At 46.6% G+C, this 12,987-nt stretch overlaps 2 protein-coding genes across 5 annotated transcripts in view; both read left to right on the top strand.

The window, feature by feature from the left end:
• Positions 1-12,987, top strand: part of LOC100692337 (uncharacterized) — a 72,461-nt gene that overhangs the window by 31,562 nt on the left and 27,912 nt on the right. The window lies entirely within an intron of this gene.
• LOC109197612 (interferon alpha/beta receptor 2-like) overlaps positions 1-12,987 on the top strand; it is a 33,983-nt gene that overhangs the window by 8,331 nt on the left and 12,665 nt on the right. Inside the window, exon 3 of one of the 4 annotated variants that reach the window (XR_003216981.1) lies at positions 3,535-3,550. The exons of 2 other annotated variants lie outside the window; for them this stretch is intronic. The gene's annotated coding sequence lies outside the window, so the exon portion shown is untranslated. Of the gene's footprint in view, positions 1-3,435; positions 3,452-3,534; positions 3,551-12,987 lie in introns of those variants that run through there. One more of the 4 variants, XR_003216980.1, reaches the window with a different exon arrangement.

Here is a 12,987-nt window from a genome sequence, read left to right as displayed (position 1 = left end):
GGTTTTTTTGCTTGTTTTCTCTTCTTTTTCTCTCAACAGGTGATCCAGGAGATTTTTTTTTCTCTTTGTCGTTGTAAGTGCCCTTTCTCACTGTCCCTCTTCCCTTCTGTTTTTCTTTTCCTTCCTCTCTTTCTTTCTCCCTTTCCTATCCCCCAGTCATGTCTGTCCCATCTGTAACAACTGAAAATAAAGTAAATAATAACAACAAAGTTTGATCAAATGGACCAATACGGCAATGCCATGATGATCCATTTGGCAAAATAAATCCATTTGGTATCCTTGTTGGTCTTCAGACAACAATTCTGACGGCTAAAGAACCAAATGGGACGGACAAAAAAAAAAAGAAAGAAAGAAAGAAAAAAAAGAAATATTCCCGTTGATCTGCAGAGAACACGAGTGGGAACGTGTGAAGTGTTCTTTCTTTCTGTGGTTTCACATCTCTGTCATCTCACATCCTTTGATACGTGTGAAGCAGAAATCTGAGTGCAGATTACACCATCAGAGGCTTTAACTGGACTCTAATGTGGTGGAATCGCCCAGGGTCGGGCTCTCTGCTACAGCTGGAGTCGCAGGCCAAACAGTTAACGTGCTGTTTGCTGTTTGTGGTCGAGCGGCGAGCGCTCAGCGTTTTCTGAGTAAAGACACAGGAAGAAACAGCAGCAGGCGGAAACTCTGCCAGAGCTGCGGTTAACGGTGGTGTACAAACAAAGAGAGGCAGCTGCACAGACTCGGGGCGTTGCTAAAGAGCTCACAGACAGAGCGTGCAGGCAGGATCTGCTTGGAGAGTTCGGTGAAACACAGCCATGTTTTTACAGCTCGTACTGCAGTGAAATCCCATTTGCTCCCATTTCAGTCACAGCAGCGCTGAGACCCCCTCGGCTGCTCGCTCACCGAGCCGCTAATCGCTCCATTTATAACGTGCCGTGTTATTGTGCAGATGGCAGCAAACAACTTTTAATATTCCTGGATGGGCACAAGCCGTCCATGTTTAAAGCGCTCACGAGACTAAACTGTCATGTTTGTCCACAGAGATCTCACAGTGATTCTGTTTCACAGTGTCTCACGTCCCTCTGGTCACATTTCAGACGCTTCATGATAAAAGTAATGTTTTCATATCAGGGCTGAGAGCTCAGAGCTGGAACGCAGGAAGAACCCGACCCCGGCCCGCTCTCCGTGCAGTGTTCAAAAGCTGCTTTTAAGTTTGGCTTTTATTTTCTGCTTTTACTTCGAGCCTGCACTCAAACGTTGGCCAGCCCTCTGAGGTGAAACCAGAGCAGCGTTTCTGTGGTTTTGTGAGTGAGTGTTGTTTATCTGAAAGTTTAACGTCTTCGCCGTCTATCTGGGACTCCGGTGTACCCCAGGGTAGTGTTCTCGGCTCATTGTTCTTCTGAGTTTATCAGAAGAACAATAATCACGTCTTCTCACGTGATTATTTATCTGTAAAAACGTTCGTAACCACCTGTTTGCTGGGATCTAAAGGTCGTGTGGTTTATGAGCATGATTTAACCCCGGGCTTTTTTTTTTTTTACATTGTCTCTTTTATTGAGAGAAAGCAATTAGTAGTATGGCTTTTTACACTGTCTTTGTTTTCACATTTTTAAACTTGTAATTGTAATTGAAAATAAAAAAGAGAAAAAAATGACATGGGTAAGGGAGGAGCAGGGCAGGCAAGTTAGCATCATATGATTTTAATGGGAATTTAACTCAGGGCTCCAACATAAAAAAAAAAAATAAGAAAGCATGGTTCATAAAAAATCACACCTCACAGGCTTAACATTTTCTGCGCATTTACACCATATTCTGTAGAAAGTATCCCTCTGAAGTTTAAGAGAAAATGACAATTTTTCCATGGTATAGATCTCTTGTACAGAATGTATCCAATCTTCCATCATTGGTGGTTCAGGCTTAAGCCATCTCCTCGTAAGAGGCTTTTTACTCGCGGCCAGTAGGATATACAAAAGTCTTCTATCATTAGAATTCAATTTATCCACTGGTGTGTTACACAAAAATGTGGTCTCAAAGGTTAAAGGAAAAACAAGTGAAAAAACATTTTGTAGATGTTCATGGATTAGAGACCAGTGCTGGCGAATAACTTTGCAATCCCAAAAGATATGGAAACGGTTAGCTCCATCTCCCCCACATCTCCAACAAGTGTCACCAGTTCCCCGAAGTCTTTGTTGAGGAGGGCTGATGAAAAATCTCATAATGATTTTACAGCAAAATTGACACCAAACATTGGACCCGGTGGTAGCCCACTGTGTCATGCATGCGTGGCCCCAACACTCCTCTGTAATCAACAGATTACCTTCTTTTCCCCACATTGCTTTAATATACACAGTGCTGTCGTTTTTACACCGCAGGATGCTGTTATATAGTTTGGAAATAATTTTGCTTTGCGCTCCAGATATGGTTAATGATAAAAATGTTTCTATAAATTGTAATTCGTTTAGGTTCACTTTTAAGTTAAGAATTCAAAGCTTTGAAATGCCCCCTTGTGGACAAATGAATAATAATTAGTGATACTTTTTGAAATCCAGTTCTTGAATCTATTATCGTACTGATTCGGGGAAAAATCTGAATCATATGCACACCATCTTAAAACCTTGGAGGCATTTTCCAAACTACAAATTCTGATTACTTCATTCAGAGCAGATATCATTACAGTTAACCTTTTTAATATTTGTAGTGTCTCATGCGAACGGGGGGATCAGAAGACGCTTTTCATGAAATAGATGCAGTTTCATGTTCCATTATTAACTGCCTTTAGTTAACCAAGATGCAGAGGGGGCTTTCCCCTGCTGTGTGACCAACAAACCAAACATGAAATTTGGAGGGTTTGGGTGCTCACCAACAGTTTCTTTCCAAAACACGGCGCCGTGCCCAGCTCTCTGTCACACCGCACTTCTTTTAATGTGATTCAGCTACGTTTCCACTGCTAGGAAACACGCAAAGGCCACGCGAGCAGATGAAGCGCGCTCACAGCCCACAAAGGTCTGTTCACCGCTTCGACCGTAACACCGAGCTCAGTTTGCTCGTAAAGCCGAGATGAAGCCGAGGTGAAACGAGAATTTCAGCTACAATCTAAACTCGTTATGTCACAATTTCATTTATTCATACTTTTACATAATAAAGTAATGTGCAAAAGTCTTGAGCCACCCTTCACAGCAGTGACCTATGGGAATATTTCTGAGGGTCTCCTTCGCACAGTCGGATCTTTGCACCTGATCGTGTTTAAAGGAATGTTTTTAAAATATATTTGACATTTAACTCTGACCAATGAATTAAAAGGCCTCTAACTCCAGGGATGAACTAGATGAACACACAACATTTCAATTTTCATTTTAAAACACATCTTCAGGCTTGTTGTGTTTGCTCTCTCACAAAAACACGTCATTTGCTTCTTTTGCTAAATCTACAAAAAATGAAAAAACACAGTTTGACCTGAAATAGTGGCACCAACAAGGCGCTGATAGCTGGAAACTTACACACTGCACACCACACTGAGATCAGGCATCTGACAGTCACGTCTTTAAGAAACGGGGAGCAAAGACCTGACGGTGACCAGCTGATCGTCGACTGAAGCCTCATCAGCAACGGTCAGGAAGACGTTGTTACTGAAGGGAGACAGGAGGAGGATGGGGGAGGACAGGGGGAGGACAGGAGGAAGACAGGAGGAGGTCAGGAGGAGTTCAGGAGGAGGTCTGGGTCAGGAGGAGGACAGGAGGAGGATATGAGGAGGTAAGAAAGACGATAGGAGGAGGAGTGGAGGAGTTCAGGAGGAGGTCTGGAGGAGGACAGGAGATGCTGCTTCAGACTGAAGAGTAAAGTCTTTCATAGCGAATATTCACAGCTGAGCTGGTTGGATTTGTAAAAACTGCATTTTTGTCTAATGTGCTGTTTTTCAGTCTCTGCCCTTTTTTTCCTTTTTCCTTCAAAATCTGCAGAAATGAAGATTTTAACGATTAATTAATTTATTTTTTCTTTTCAACAAATTTAAAGTGAAACAACACAAAACACTGCAAACCACAAAACAATAAAATCTAAATTAAAATATGCAAAACAAAAAGAAAATGCACATTCTCTGTCATATAGGCCTGGGATGATTTTTTCGGGAGAGTGTTTTCCTGCTTGGAATTGCATGCATAGGATTTCCTGCATGAATGAACTTTCTGAATCCTTTATCATCCGCAGCTGAAAATAATTGTGGATGATTACTATACCTTTGTTAACCATTCCTTGCCGTCGGTCCCCTGACCGTGGTCGGGAGACGCAAGGGGAGATGCTTCCACCAGGGCCGAAGTTTTGTCCTCCTTCGGGGTTAACTCCCTTCACTTTTGTGGAGTAGTGAGGCAGGCAGAAATCAGCCGAGACACATGGGAGTACTGAAGAGATGAGGCTTTAATAACGGTACTGCACATTTCAAAACACACTGCGTAGGCTGTAGCCCGTTAGAACACTGCTCTCGGTCGCCGCCTCTACCCGTGACATTCTTTTTCGCTCACTGCATTTCCTCACACGCATGCACATCGCATACACTCCTCACACAGCACCCAGCCACACACAAGCCGGCAGTTCCTGCAACACTACCCCCCACTCTGGATGGCAATTAAACAATAGCTCCACTCCAGCAATGTAATGCATAGAACTGGTACACAATCCCTTTACCGCTTAGAGCCCACAAGAGATAAAAGTCTCCAAAAGTTGATTCTGTTCATCTGGACGTAGCGTTTTGTGGGAGAAACATTTCGTCACTCATCCAAGTGACTTCTTCAGTCTCAGCTGACTGCAGGTTTCCCCAAATCTTATAAACAGTATCGGAACAGCTGAGACACATTTTTTCTAAACACCGGGTCTCTGTGGCTTTTAAACCCCAAAACACGCTGCGGCAAAAATTGGTCCACCCCAAGAATCGGGTCCCCCGACACAAACAGAGTAACATAGTGTATGCTGTTAAGTGCCAGGATGATTGCCAGGATTTATACATCGGGGAAACCAAACAACCTCTGGCGAAGCGGATGGCACAACACAGAAGAGCCACCTTGTCAGGCCAGGACTCTGCAGTCTATTTACACCTACAGGTCAGTGGACACTCTTTCAAGGATGAGGATGTACACATCCTGGACAGGGAAGAACGCTGGTTTGAGCGCAGAGTCAAAGAGGCCATTTACGTGAAAAGGGAAAGACCATCTCTGAATGGAGGAGGGGGCCTAAGGGTACATCTGTCACCATCTTACAATGCTGTGATTGCAGCCATTCCCCAACTCTCTGTGAATGGGACTCATGGCCATTGATCAGTGTTCTTTGATCAGTGGGTTTTGGTCAGTGATTGTTGATCAATGGTCATGAGAATTTGCATAATTATGATTAAGGAACTGACCTCACAGCCCATTGTTCCTTCAGTGGGCTGGTTTCAGTCATTATGCAAATGTACTGTTTATAAGGTTTGGGGAAACCTGCAGTCAGCTGAGACTGAAGAAGTCACTTGGATGAGTGACGAAACGTTTCTCCCACAAAACGCTACGTCCAGATGAACAGATTCAACTTTTGGAGATTTACTTTCCTGGATGATTGAGAATGCATCAAGAAGAGATAAAAGTGTTACTTACTGCATATAAGGTGAGGTATAGTATCCACTAGTGCACCTCAGTGACAAAGACGTTGGCTCAATTAAGGTGTACATACATGTGCAAAATAAAGCATTTCAAGTGCTGTAAAGTAGAAAAGAAATTACACAATTGTAGCTATTACATGGCGACCGGTAATAACTAACTTATCCTAGCATCTAGGAAGGCACAAATACAAATGGATAAGTGCATGTAGATAACCCCGTAGGTTCTTCAGATACTTTACTCCCCCTTTTTTTAATGTAAACACTGGAACAATGAAAAATGTAGCTCTCTTAAACCATTGTAGCTAACAGTGTAGGAGGCTGAAACGATTTAAACTTGAACTGAATCTTCAGTCCTACTTGGAACTGTTAATGGTAGATAAACCAAGCTAAGTGACCCACACCCCATACCGGTCTGGTGCTCTGCGATGACGAGTTGGTGGCTGAAAATGCTGGCCGAGATAGTCTGGCTCACCCACCACACCCCCACCATTCACATGGTCTACATGGGAAGGGGACGATGGGACGAGCACAACCGGAGTGGGATCAGCTGCAACTGAAACAGATGGCTGAGAGAAGCTGGGGCCATTGCCAGTGTCAGTAGAGAACAGACTGTGCAGACCCAGATCACGGTCTGCTGGGTCATTCTCTAAAGCTGGTGGTGGGACCTCTGTAGGTGACCAGTGATGAGCTTTATCCAGAACTCAGGTATTGTCCAGGGGCTCGCGGCAGCAATAATGCTTTAGCTGGTCATGGTGGACAACTTTCATTTTAGACCTTGGGTTCTTCTGGATCCGATAAACTAGGTCATCCAATTGCCCCAGGACAAAGAATGGTCCTTCATACGATGGGAGGAACTTTTTGACCTTGTTCTTGATGTGACGTGTTCCTTTGATGAGATACCACACAGGATCTCCAGTCTTGTACTGTGTGTGGCAACAGTTCTTGTCATATTGTCTCTTTGTGCGCATGACTGACTCACGCAGGGCTTCCCTGGTGATGAGGTGGGCCAGCTCCAGCCGCTCAAGCATTTGCTGCACATACTCTGGAGCTGAGGGTTGGTTGTCTGGATCAGGAGGTAAACCTGCGACAAGGTCCACTGGCTCACTCAGTTCTCGGCCAAACATCATGAAGTTTGGGGTGAAACCTGTAGCACTGTGCTTGGTCGCCCTGTAGGCCATAACAGCGTACGGGATCATCAGGTCCCAGTCCCAATGGCAATGTTCTGCTGTGGAAGCCAGGATCTTTTGGAGAGTGGCATTGAAACGTTCAACCTGGCCATCTGACTGGGGTTGGAATGGTGTTTTGTGAGTCTTGTCTATGCCAAACAAACTGCACACCCCCTGGAACACCTCAGATTCAAAATCGCATCCCTGGTCACTGTGCACTGCTTGAGGTATCCCATAGCGGCACACCCACTCAGATGCAATGACCTCAGCGACAGTTGCAGCCCGTTCATCTGGGATAGGAAAGGCTTCAGTCCACTTTGTAAAGTAGTCTTGTATCACAAGCACATATCGGTTTCTGCGCTCCGTCTCATTCAATGGTCCCATAATGTCCAGCACAATGCGCTCCATTGGGGCTTGTTGGGATTCAGAGATTCTTTTATTGCTACCATATAACCTGCCTTATGATAAATGCATTAATAACATGTTTTACAGTATTATTTTATCAGTAATATTTCTTACAGGGTTCATATTGCATATGTTTGTCATCACATTCATTCTATTCACAGGTAGAGTTCATTTTATACACATTGCATATCTGTGCTTGTTTAGAGTTGATGTTCCATCCAAGAGGGTTTTAAGCTTCACTGGTGAGAGTGTCCAGGTGATACATGTTGAGGGAAGATGAGAACATAGCAGGTTAATTGCATGGATGCTTACAATACACATAAATCTAGCAACAGGCCTGAGCGAAGGCCCAAGTGTCTTCTGCTCCTTCTTGAGACTTGCTGCAATTTAGTCTACTTAGTGATTAATGACAAGTGTCCATTATTAGCTCTTAGAGACCCTGAAGCTTGAAGTTTATTACCGTAAAAGGCAGGTGATATAGAAAAGAGAAGTTAGATGTCTGTTTATAGTTATTAAGATGTACATGATGTACCCTTGTCTGTAAACAATGTATTTTTGACCTGTATTTGACGTGTACGTGGGGGCGTGATCCTCTATGCTATAAAACCAGAACCCAGTGTATTTCTGTCAGAGCAAAACAGGCCATATGCTGATGGTTGTTCTCCTGTGTTAATAAACTCATCGTTTGATTGCACTTTTCTGAAGCCTCCGTCGTTTGTTGTCTGGTCTGCAGTTGATCGATCGCGCTTCAGGCTCCTACCCCGACAGTTCCCATCTGAGCTTGTGGTGTCTTCTGGGGTCAGGCTCTGGATGCACAGCTGGTACAAGTACAGCACCAAAGAGCGACGTCTTCCCTCATGTGATACCAATAGAATCGGGTTCGTAGTCTGGCCACAGTCCTCTCGACACCAAAATGTCCGCCCACTGGCCCTTTGTGCATCTGGCTCATTACTTCTGGTTGTAGCTTGCGTGGCAGTACAATTTGGGAGAAGTGGGTCTCATCAAGGCAATAGAAGCGACGGACCAGAACTCCATCTCTGAAGTAGAGCCGTTTCCATTGAGCCCAGTATGTCTTAGTGGCCGGGCTGCATGGCGAAACAGTAGTCCATTGGGGGCGCTCACTGCTGGCCTCCATCCAGGCGCGTATGGGTGCAATGTCTGCATCAGCGTCCTGGGCTTGGCTCAGCTCCCCCATGGTCCAGCCATGAAACAAAGAAGCAGTATCAAGGGTTTTAGCCACATATATTTTCTCAGTCAGCTTTACAGTGTGTGTATTAGTGGGAATGTTCTGGTGTGATATGTCTGTGTTAGTGTGAATTATCTGTGCTGAGATGTCTGTGTTGGTAGGAGTGTTTTGACATGGTAAGAGCAGTTTGGTCTAAAGTCTTTGTGTCTAGTGTAGGGGTGTTATGACCTACCCCACTGGACACACCGCTATAGTAGCCGGTTGTCCCTCCACCCTCACGGGACTCGGCAACAGGGAGCTGGTGTCAGAGTCCAACTCGCATTGGACTGCCCAATGACTGGTCCCCCCGAGATGCGTGGAGGGGTCCAGCACTTTGCATGGACAGGACTGGCGACTGGGTGTTCTGGAGAGGCGATCAGCATTGGTGTGCACTCGACCTGGACAGTGGATGATCTTGGCAAGCTTCTCGAGCCATCGAGCTAACTGTCCCTCTGGCTCTTTCATTTTGTTAGTCATTGCAGGCTGCTGTGGTCTGTGCATGCTTTGAAAGGCCGTCCGAGGAGGTACTGGCGAAAATGGGATGTGAAATCCACGACGGCTAGTAGTTCACGTCGTGTGGTGCAGTAGTTTTGTTCAGTTCTTGATAGCTTACGACTCCCATATGCTAACACACGTTCCACGCCCTGTTGCATCTGTGACAGCACTGCACCGATGCCCGTGTCGCTGTCATCATTGTCTAGTATCATTTCACCATGGTCAATTGGATAGCCAAGAACAGGGGCAGAGGTGAGCCGACACTTTAGCTTGTCGAAAGCTGCTTGGTGCTCAGCGTGCCACTGAAAATGTGCATTCTTCTTGGTCAGGGTGTGCAGGGGTTCGGCTATAGAGGCAAAGTCTTTCACGAACCAGCGACAGTATGAGGCCAGGCCGATGAAGCGTCTGACCTCCTGGATGGAGGTGGGTGTAGGCCACATCTGAACTTTTTGAACTTTGCTGGGGTCGGTAGCCACACCATGCTCGGATACCACATGGCCAAGATAAGCAACTTCGCGGCGAAAGAGGCAGTATTTGGCAGGTTTCACTTTCAAGCTAGCATGCCAGCCAGGACGCGGTCCATAAGCCGCTGGAACGTCGCCAGGGCATTGCATAGTCCAAATGGCATGACGTTCCATTCAAAGAGGCCTGTCCTAGTGCAGAAAGCGGCAGCCCTGCGTGCTCTAGGCGTCAGCTCAACCTGCCAGTGCCCTGATGCGAGGTCTAATGTGCTGAACCATCTGGCAGTCGAGAGTATGTCCAACGTGTTCTGGATGCGGGGTAGCAGGTAGGCGTCTGTTATGGTGCGGTCGTTGAGAGCCCTGTAGTCAATGCAAAGAAGGTATGTCCCGTCTTTCTTATACACCATAACGATGGGCAAGGCCCAGCTGCAGTGGCTGCGTTGGGCGAAACCGCTCTGTAGGTTGTCGTAGATCTGCTGATCAGGGTGTTGCTGCTTTTCCCCTGCCATTCTTCGTGGCTCAAGAGTTGGGAGCTCGCCTTGTAATCGGAAGGTTGCCGGTTCGAGCCCCGGCTTGGACAGTCTCGGTCGTTGTGTCCTTGGGCTTCACCCGACTTCACCCGTTGCCTACTGGTGGTGGTCAGAGGGCCCGGTGGCGCCAGTGTCCGGCAGCCTCGCCTCTGTCAGTGCGCCCCAGGGTGGCTGTGGCCACAACGTAGCTGCCATCACCAGTGTGTGAATGTGTGCGTGAATGGGTGGATGACTGGATGTGTAAAGCGCTTTGGGGTCCTTAGGGAATAGTAAAGCGCTATACAAATGCAGGCCATTTACCATTCTTCGTGGATGTTGTTTGACTGGGGCACCAAGATGGGTTATGATGTCGTGCTGCACAAGGCTGGTTCGGCCCAGGTCGGCAGGCCCTGTAGAAAACACATGTCCATAAGTGCAAAGCAAGCGTTTCAGTTGGAGCTGTTCATAGACATTGAGGTCTGTGGAGCTCTGGGCATAGAGCTCCTGCAGGTGCAGATGAACCACAAGGAGGGCTGGTCAGTGAATGCAGCTGGGGAGACCATTGTGCTTCTCAACAAAACCTTTGGTGGGACTAAGCATCATGTCACCTCGAGCTGCTGCACCTGGATGCACATTGCCTTTCACCATACACTCTTGCCCCGTATCCACCACCACAGTTCTAGCTATTCTAACTGCATGTGACTTTGCACTGGCTTCAGTTTGGTAGTAGGGCACCTCTTCACTGAACAGGATGATGTGGCGTTTGCCGAAATCAAGATGTGCTTCAGCTTGAATGAGGAAGGGATGCCCAAGTATCACCTCATTTCCTGCTATATCTGCCACCAGGAAATCAACATCCACCTGATATTGGCCCAGATACCTGATATTGACAGGTATCTGGGCTTCACCTAGCACCGGCACGTCCCCAGGTCCCACACCAAGCAAGGTCTCAACAACTGAGGGCTGTAGTGGTGGCCTCACGTCTGGGTGGATGGAGTTGTAGTAGAGCAGCGGCAGCACGCTCCTCCAGGCCCCACTGTCCAAAACAGCACATACCTCCACCTCGTAGAGGCGCATGGGGATACTCATTTCTTGGCTTTGGCACATAAGGTGGAGCACGGTGGGTTTTGGGCTGTCCCAAGGGCTACTGTTCAATGTTAAAGCCTTGGTGGTTTTGTGAGGGGAAGGGCACTGCTTTTGGACATGGCCCCAACCTTGACAGTTATGGCAGTGAACCCCACCCCTTTTAAAGTTTCGGCGATTGTTCGGTGTTGTTGAGGGTGTGTGTGGGACAAAGCGACAAAGCTAGCTGCAGGTGCATTCTCAGCAACAGTCTCATCTTTGTCTTTTTCTCTGACCACAGCAGCTCGGGGCTGGCATTCAGCTGAGTTACGGGCTCCTGCCTGCATGGCACTGGTGATATAAGATGCAGCCTTTTTGGTGGTTTCGTGGCGGTTCGTATGCACAGGCAAGTGTGGCTGGGCGCCTCTCTAACAACTTCTGTACTATTTCTGCATCACCCAGCCCATTTGTGCAAACTTCAACAGCTATAGAGTCTTGTTCAATCTCTGTTCTATCACCATATGCAACAGCCACTTTCCCATAAATGTCATCTCTGAAAACATGCAGGGCCTCACCAGGTTTACTCACTCACTGCCTCAGTTCTACAGCAACAGCAGCTGCATGGTCAGAAGAAGGGCCGTATGCAGTTTCCAGTTCGTCCGCCAGGTGGCGGTAATCCCATTTGGATGAGCGGGGATTTCTGTGGATAATGGCCCCTGCTGCTCCAACTAGGCAGAAATTAAGCTGAGTTGTCATTGTCTTTTCTGACCAATAGTTGGCTTCAGCGCAGCTCTCAAACCTGTGCAGAAATTCCTACCACGGTGTGGTTGGTTGATTGATTGATTGATTGATTGATTGATTGATTGATTGATTGATAATACTTTATTCATCCCGAGGGAAATTGGGTTAAGAATGCCAGCCGTGCCAGCGCCATCTTATTCTTCCGACCATAAATACATTACACAAACATCACATGGGGAAGACAGGTCAGAGAGGTATAACAATGGAAAAAGCACAACATGAGGAAAGACGAGGAGAAAAAAGAACTTCCCCCAGACTGAGATCCAACAGGGAGATCAGTTTGAGAACAGAAAAAACACCTCAGCACATGAATCATCACATCTCACTACATAAAGACATAAGCTTCGAAGGCGTTTGGAGGGGGTGGGGGGTAGGTCTGTGTCAGTGTACATGCGTGTGTGTATATGTGTTCCGTGTTCAACCGAGAGAAAGTGTCCCTTTGCCCGATTAAGCAAAAGTCAACAATCTTTGATCAACGAGAATGGCCTTGAAGGAGGAACAAAGAGTTCTGACAACAATCCTGTTATCATGGAGATTTTTGTTGTTCCATTCAGCTTCGACCTTGGCAGTCCCTCAGCTGGCGTCAGTGGGATAGCCGCATGATTGAAGATGGTGAATGTTTGGGTTTAGTGCGAACAACGGCATCCAATTTTTACAGTTGGTCTAATGTCCATCACTGGTTACCAATTCTCTCAATTCCCGTTGTTCTTCTCCAAGATGTTATCCATATAGCAGAGCCATGAGCTTCTCCAAGATCTTACCTATATTGCGTTCAAAACACAGTCTGAGTACTCACAGCCCTGCCAATCGTCTATCATGTTGGCCAGCCTTGTGGGATTTTGAACAGCTGTAGCCGCTTCTTGTTCTTCGATAAGCCAGGTCCGAGCCAGCTCCAATCAGCCAGAACTCTGTTATCATGGTTCTGAACTGGTAGATGTCATTCAGTGTCCTCCATCGACAGTTTCACCAGACACATGACGCAACCGACCATCAAGTATCCAGCAGTAAACGTCTCCGCAGGACAATCGGGCTCTCCCAAGCCCAGGAAGGTGTCAATTCCATTACAGAACCAGTTGATCAAATCCATAATTCTTTAGGTTTTAGAGAACAAGACTGAGAAACTCTTTGAGGGTTAGAAAATAAGCGAGACTATACAAAAGACATGAGAAGCCAAGCAGGAAAGGTAAGGGAGAAGGAGAAGGAGAAAAGTGCGACCGCCTCCGTCAAGAGCCAAGAGGCAGCCACCCTACGT

This window comes from Oreochromis niloticus, linkage group LG16, assembly GCF_001858045.2.
Source record: "Oreochromis niloticus isolate F11D_XX linkage group LG16, O_niloticus_UMD_NMBU, whole genome shotgun sequence".
Lineage (NCBI taxonomy): Eukaryota > Metazoa > Chordata > Actinopteri > Cichliformes > Cichlidae > Oreochromis > Oreochromis niloticus.
This window is presented reverse-complemented; position numbering and strand designations above follow the sequence as displayed.